Source organism: Oratosquilla oratoria, chromosome 28 (assembly GCF_046742065.1).
Source record: "Oratosquilla oratoria isolate Oo_2021 chromosome 28, ASM4674206v1, whole genome shotgun sequence".
Taxonomy (NCBI): domain Eukaryota; kingdom Metazoa; phylum Arthropoda; class Malacostraca; order Stomatopoda; family Squillidae; genus Oratosquilla; species Oratosquilla oratoria.
Window position 1 is genome coordinate 34,042,747 of NC_134804.1, and position 7,500 is coordinate 34,050,246.

Consider the following 7,500-nt stretch of genomic DNA (forward strand, 5'->3'; position numbering starts at 1 on the left):
TTAAAACTCGTTTGGCTAAGTAATGGACTCGCAGCAACGACCAACAAGTTCGGCCGCCGCGATCGTCCCTACCCTCTTCCTCCAGTCTTCACTCCATATATCACTCTTTCCATCCTCTCTATCCTTTCCTCACTTCTTTCTTCCTTCCCTCCTTCCACCCCTCTCCCCTTTCTTCCCTCCCTTTTTCCATCCTCTTCTCCTTCCTTTCCTCCCTACCTCCTTTCTTCCTTCCCTCCTTCCATCCATCCCTCCTTTCTTCCCTCCCATCCTTAATTCTCTCCCTCCTTTCCATCCCTCCCTCCTTAATTCTCCCCCTCCTTTCCTTCCCTCCCTCCCTCTTCCCATTCCTCTCTCCATCCTTCCCCCTTTCCTTCTTTCCTTCCTTCCTTCCTTCCTTCTTCCCATCTATACCTCCTTCCTTTCATCCCTCCCTCCCCCATTCCTTTCTTCCCTCTCTCTTTCCATCTCTCCCTCCTTCCCTTCCTCCCTTCTTGGTTCTCTCCTTCCATCCCTCCCTCCATACCTCTTTTCTTACTTCCCTCCTTCCATTCCTCCTTCCTTTCTTCGCTCCCTCCTTTCCTAAATCCCTCCCTCCCTCCTTACTTCTTTCCCTCCTTCCTTCCCTCTTTTCCTGCCTCCCTTCTCTTTATTTAGTACCCTCCTCCTCCTCTTTCTAGCCTCCCTCCTCCTCCGTCTTCTTCTACTACTCTCCTCCTCCCCTCCTCCTCCTCCTCGTCGCGTTATTTCCTCTCTAGTTCTGTCAATGCTTCTGACCCAGGGCGGTGGGCAGGGTGCAGGGATGACCCGTCATCCAGGAGGTGCTCAGATGAGAGGGAGGGTGGGAGGGGTGTGGAGTGTATGTAGGGATGAAATGGGTGGGAGTGTTTTTATGCCTTTCCCTTTTTGGCTACCTCCCTTGTAAGGGGGAAAAAGCCTTGGTATATGTATGTATGTATGTAGTTCTGTCAATGGAGAGACTCGTTTTCTCCTTTCTCTCTCAGGATTTACGTTTTCTACTCCCCGTCCATCGAACTCTCTTGTCACCTTTCTTTGTTTCCCCCTCTTTTCTTTTCTCCTCTTTCTTCTTCGTCTTCTTATTGTTGTTGTTCTTCTTTTCTTTGTCATCTTCTTCTACTTCTTCCTATTCTTATTTCTTCTTCTTCCTCTTCTTAGTCTTTTTCTTATTCTTTCTCTTCTTAGTCTTTTTCTTATTATTCGTCTTTTTATTCTTTTTCTTATTCTTCGTCTTTTTATTCTTTCTCTTCGTCTTCTTGTTGTTGTTCTTCTTTTTCTTTGCCATCTTCTACTACTTCCTATTCTTCGTCTTTTTCTTCTTCTTTTTCTTCGTCTTCTTATTGTTCTTTTTCTTTGTCATCTTCTTCTACTTCTTCCTATTCTTCGTCTTTTTCTTCTTCCTCTACTTCTTCCTATTCTTCTTTTTCTTAGTCTTTTTTTTTCTTCGTCTTCTTCTTCTTCATCATCTTCTTTTCCACACTCCTACCGGATTTTGTTTCATTACATTTCTTATTTTTACTATCTCCCCACCTCAGTTATCACCATCTATCTTTATGTTTCTTTTCGCCTTCTTCCGCTCACATTTCCTTCTATTCATCTCTTTGATTTCTTATGTCATCATTTTTATTTATTTACCTTTGCTGTCCATTTTCTTCTTCAGTCTTCCCCGTGTTTTCTTTTTCGTCACCCGTTCCGTTTTCTTCCACGACTTATCTTAATTTTTCTCCTCAGTCTTTTTTAATTTACTTTCCTCAGCTCTCTCCATTTTCTTCCTTCACCTGTCTTTATTTTCCTCTACACTTTTTCTTCGTTTCCTCTCATCATCTTCCACGACTTATCTTAGTTTTTCTCCTCAATCTTTTTTAATTTACTTTCCTCAGTTCTCTCCATTTTCTTCCTTCACCTGTCTTCATTTTCCTCTACATTTTTTCTTCGTTTCCTCTCATCATCTTCCTTCCTCACCTATTTTCATTTTTCTCCAAAACCTCTTTTTTTTTTCCTCTCATCAGCTCTCATAATTTTTTTTTTCATAAACCCAACTTCATTTTATTTTCCCCATATCTTCATTTTCTCTAATCGATATTCTCATTTTCCTCCAAAACCTCTCCTTTTCCCTCATCAGTTCTCTCATAATTTTCTTCCCTAAACTCATCTCCATTTTCTTTTCTCCATATTTTCATTTTCTCTAATCGACTGGTTCCCCATTCTGTGGATCTCGCCCGTGTGATGTTGAAGTGTTTGTTTACTCTTTGAAAAGTTTATGTGTTTCTTTGAATGCCGCATTTCTTTTTCCTTTTCGCTTGCTGGGACCACAGCGTCCTTATCCCATTAACTTTTCGTTTTCTACTAAAGAGTATATGTATTTCTCCCGCTCTCTATCTCAGTCCCTCTTTTTCATGTTCTGTCTTCTCTTTCTCTCTATGTCTGTCTCTACACCCCATATATATATATACATATATATATATATATATATATATATATATATATATATATATATATATATATATACACACACGTGTATTTACCTAGTTGTATTTACCTAGTTGTATTTTACGGGAAGGGGAGCTATGCTCGTAATGTCCCGTCTTCATATCTCATTTTATCTATTGTGTGTGTGTGTGTGTGTGTGTGTGTGTGTGTGTGTGTGTGTGTGTGTGTGTGTGTGTGTGTGTGTGTGTGTGTGTGTGTGTGTGTATGTGTTATTTACCGTTTTTAGGCCATGATACGTGCCACATTACATTTCCTTATATCACTTCTCAGCGTAAAGGTGGCGTGTTTACTGCCACTTATTTTACGACCCAGCCTCGCCACATCTCTCTCTCTCTCTCTCTCTCTCTCTCTCTCTCTCTCTCTCTCTCTCTCTCTCTCTCTCTCTCTCTCTCTCTCTCTCTCTCTCTCTCTCTCTCTCTCTCTCTTCTCCCCCTCCCATCTTTTCTCATTCTCTCTTTCTTTCTATGTGTATATACTGTATGATATATATATATATATATATATATATATATATATATATATATATATATATATATATATATATATATACGCACACACATGTATACATCCCTCCCTCACTCCCCCTCTCTTTCTCTCTCTCTCCTTCTCTCTCTCTTCCCTTTTTCTGTATAAATATTTCGTACTCCAATTTCCTCCCATTAAGGCTTTCCCCAGTCTTTAACCCACGCTTGGCGATACTGCCTGCCTGCCTGCCTCCCTCCTCCACACTACTCCAACCTCCATCCATACCCTACTCTCCGTTAAAGTTAATGTCCTCCATACTTCCTTTGCCCACATTTCGTCCTGTGGTGTCAGGTCCTCCCTGGCTCCCCTTCCTGACTCCCTCCTTCCTCCCTCCTCCCTCCCTCACTCCCACCCTCCTCCCTCCATGACTCCCTCCTTCCCTTCCGTGATCTTCCATCATTCGCTTCCTTCGTCCCTTCTTTCCCTGTGCTCTAAATCTCTTTCTGTCTCTTCCCCTCCATCACCCCTTTATCTCTGTCCTTGGTTTTTCCCTCCACCTCTCTCACTTGTCTTATCTTCCTTCCTCATTCTCTTCCCTTCCCCTTCTTTCCTCAATTCCTTTCCTTCGTCTTCTTTATTTTCCCTTTTCCCATCCCTTCCCCTTCTTTCTCTTCTCCTCCCTTCCCTTTCCCTCCCATTACCTTTCTTTCCTTCCCTTCTCCCATCCCTTTACTTCCCTTCCCCTTTCTTTCCCCTTCCTTCCCTTCTCCCATTTCCTTACTTCCCTTACCCTTTCCCCTTCCTTCCCTTACCCTTTCCCCTTCCTTCCCTTCCCCTTTCCCCTTCCTTCCCTTCCCCTTTCCCCTTCCTTCCCTTCCCCTTTCCCCTTCCTTCCCTTCCCCTTTCCCCTTCCTTCCCTTCCCCTTCTCTCCTATTCCCTTTCTTCCCTTCTCCCTTCCCTCCCATTCCCTTCTTTCCCTTTCCCTTCCCTCCCATTCCCTTTCTTCCCTTCTCCCTTCCCCTTCCTTCGTTTCTCTCATCCCTTTACTTCCATTCCCCTTCCTTCCCCTTCCCTCCCATTCGATTTCTTCCCTTCCCCTTTCTTATCTTCTCCTATCCCCTTCCTTCCCTTCCCCTTCCTTACCTTCTCCTTACCTTCTCCTATCCCCTTCCTTCCCTTCCCTCCTATTCCCTTCCCCTTCCCTCCCATTCCCTTTTTTCCCTTCCCCTTCCTTACCTTCTCCTATCCCCTTCCTTCCCTTCCCCTATCCCCTTCCTTCCCTTCCCCTTCCCTCCCATTCCCTTTCTTCCCTTCCCCTTCCCTCCCATTCCCTTTCTTCCCTTCCCCTTCCTCTCTTCCCATCCCCTCCTTTACTTCTCTTCCCTCCCCATCCCCATCCCCGCCCTCAGATTCTCTTCTTTGCATATCATTTTTTCCTCCTCATAGAGTCTGTTCGTCCGGAATTTTCCTTTTCTTTCTTTCTTTTTTTATCTTCCATGTTTCCCATTTCCGTGTTAACGTTTTCCATTAATTTACTTGAACGTCCGCGGTGCCACCTGGCTGAACCAGCTGTAGATTACAAAGGATTACAAAGGAGAAACATGCCGACAGGAGAACTTTTGGTCCATAACTAAGTTGGATGCAAAAAATAAATAAATAAATAGAAGAAAAAAAATTATAATAATATGAATAGTAAATTAAATAAGTAATTAAGTAAGTAAGTTAAATAATAAACAAACAGGTAAATGGTAAAAAACAACAGATTGCTTCTGATGGGGAGAGCTGTAGATTACAAAGGAGAAACATGCCGACAGGAGACCTTTTGGTCCATAACTAAGTTGGATGCAAAAAATAAATAAATAAATAGAAATAAAATAAGAAAATAAAAAATAAAATTATAATAATATGAATAGTAAATTAAATAAGTAATTAAGTAAATAAGTAAAGTTAAATAATAAACAAACAGGTAAATGGTAAAAAACAATAGATTGCTTCTGATGGGGAGAGCTGTAGATTACAAAGGAGAAACATGCCGACAGGAGACCTTTTGGTCCATAACTAAGTTGGATGCAAAAAATAAATAAATAGAAATAAAATAAGAAAATAAAAAATAAAATTATAATAATGTGAATAGTAAATTAAATAAGTAATTAAGTAAATAAGTAAAGTTGAATAATAAACAAACAGGTAAATGGTAAAAAACAATAGATTGCTTCTGATGGGGAGAGCTGTAGATAATTTCTATATAAATGTTACACACCAATTCTTAAGAACCAGAAGATTCTAAAAAAAAAAAAAAAAAAAAAAAAAAAAAAAAAAAAAGTGTAGTGGATTTAGTTAACTGGGTTCATTGAGGTCTACTTAGCTCTTTCAGGACCAGATGTTCTTCTTGCTGATTGATATTCGTCTCGCGCTGACCAAGAAAATTTCTTTTGAATCAGCTACTCGTATAACTTTACGAATAGGGATGGCAGGTGGTGAGACATGGAACTGCCTAGTGCAGGCCTTATGGTCTCTTGCAGCCTCCTCCATGTTGTGGGTGCCGCAAAGAAAGGAACGCAAACTGGAAGGGAAGTAGTTTATGTGTGGGACTCTGTTGGACACGTTGAGCTCCCAGGTAGACGCCATGACGACGCTCCTCTTTGGCTCAGCCGCAGAAGAACAAAAGAAGAAATGTGACTCTGTGTAGGTGAGAAACTGGTCATGCAATAAATCGTCATGCACTTCACTTCTAGGTACCACAGTGGTTAGCGTCTTCTGCTGCCGTCTTCTCCGAAACTGTCGCAAGTTTCTTGATGATAATAAATCGGTTTAACATCACGAATTCCCCCTATCAGGAGGCTACGACAATGCCCCTTACAGAGGACTTTGTAGCGTGGAATTTAATAAACCATGCCCTTGGTTCAACTCGCTAGCGGCAGGGTTCAAATTGCCTTCACCTCGACCTCCGCTGCAAGTGCTGACGCTCTAACCCATTCGACCAGCGAGGAGCCTAGCGTAATTCTTATATCGAACATATACGATGCGAACAAGTTTACGAGATCGTAGAAGACTCACCCATATCGTAAATCTACGACCAGATGATCTACATTTCCCTCAGCTCCCTAAAAGTTATGAACCTTTAACATTATGACTAGTATATTTTGTTTTTTGCTAAGTACAAGCGGTCTTATGCAACTCGAGGGAAGAAGGGTCTAAACGAGGTGTCGACTGAGCGAGACCCCTTTATAAAAACCCTTACCACCCCACCCCACCCCACCCCAAACCACACACACACACACACACACACACACACACACACACACACACACACACACACACACACACACACACACACACACACACACACACACACACACACACACACACACACACACACACACACACACACACACACACACACACACACACACACACACACACACACACACACACACAAACACACTCCAGCCCGGATGAGTTGCCATGGGGTGGAAAAAGTGGTCGGAGGTTGTACGTGTAGAATGACGAAATGGGTGGAGCCTGGAAATGTGAGGTGGAAAAAGGGGGCGGAGCCTGTACGTGTATGGTGAAGAGGGCGGAGCTTTCACGTATGGAATGAAGCAAGAGGTGGGAAATGCACATATGAGGTGAAGAAGAGGGCGGAGCCTGCACGTATGGAATGAAGCAAGGGGCTGTACCTATACATGTGCGGGGTATAAAAGGGCGGAGCCTGTACGTAAGGTGTGGAGAAAGGGGCGGGGCCTACACATGTGATGGAGAAAAGGGGCGGAGCCTTTACGTAAGGGGGTGGAGAAAAATCGGTTTCTGCAGGAATGGGATTGGGAAAGGGGCGGAGTTTATGCTGTGGGGTGGAGAAAGGGGCGGGGCCTGCACCTATGTGATGGAGAAAAGGGCGGAGCCTTGACGTAAGGGGTGGAGAAAGAGGCGGAGTCTGTGATGGATGGGAAAAGGGAACGAAGCCTTTACCTGACACACAGCCCTCACCTCTTGGGTAGATTCGATAATCCTGATTACTTGGGGGGGGGGAGTCGAATTTTTTTTAGTATCTATATCATTGATCACGAAACTGGTGATAGCCAGAATAGATTCTATAAAATACAATAGGGGCATAATTGTGTTAATCTATATAATCCCATCTCATTCACGCCTAGATCTTCTCTTCAGGTGAATAAAATCGTTTGGCATTAGCTAGAATAAAATTCCTAGATTGCAACACGGTCACAAGTAGGTTAAGATCCTTAGAATATAGAATTGGTGGACCTTCATTGTGTACCCACGACAAGCAAACTACTATATTAACATAGTCTCCACTTTCTCGTCAAATGTGATTGGTTGGTGTATAGATTAGTAAAAGGGGACGGATCCTCTGATAACTGCATGAAATCTAACTTTAATATCACCACGCTAACCTTTAGTGCTATCACCACTACCTACCGATAAAATATAATTTTAATTCCACCACCTAACCCACAACCGCTGTCACCATCACCATCTAAATCAACCTTTACTATCACCACCACAAACTA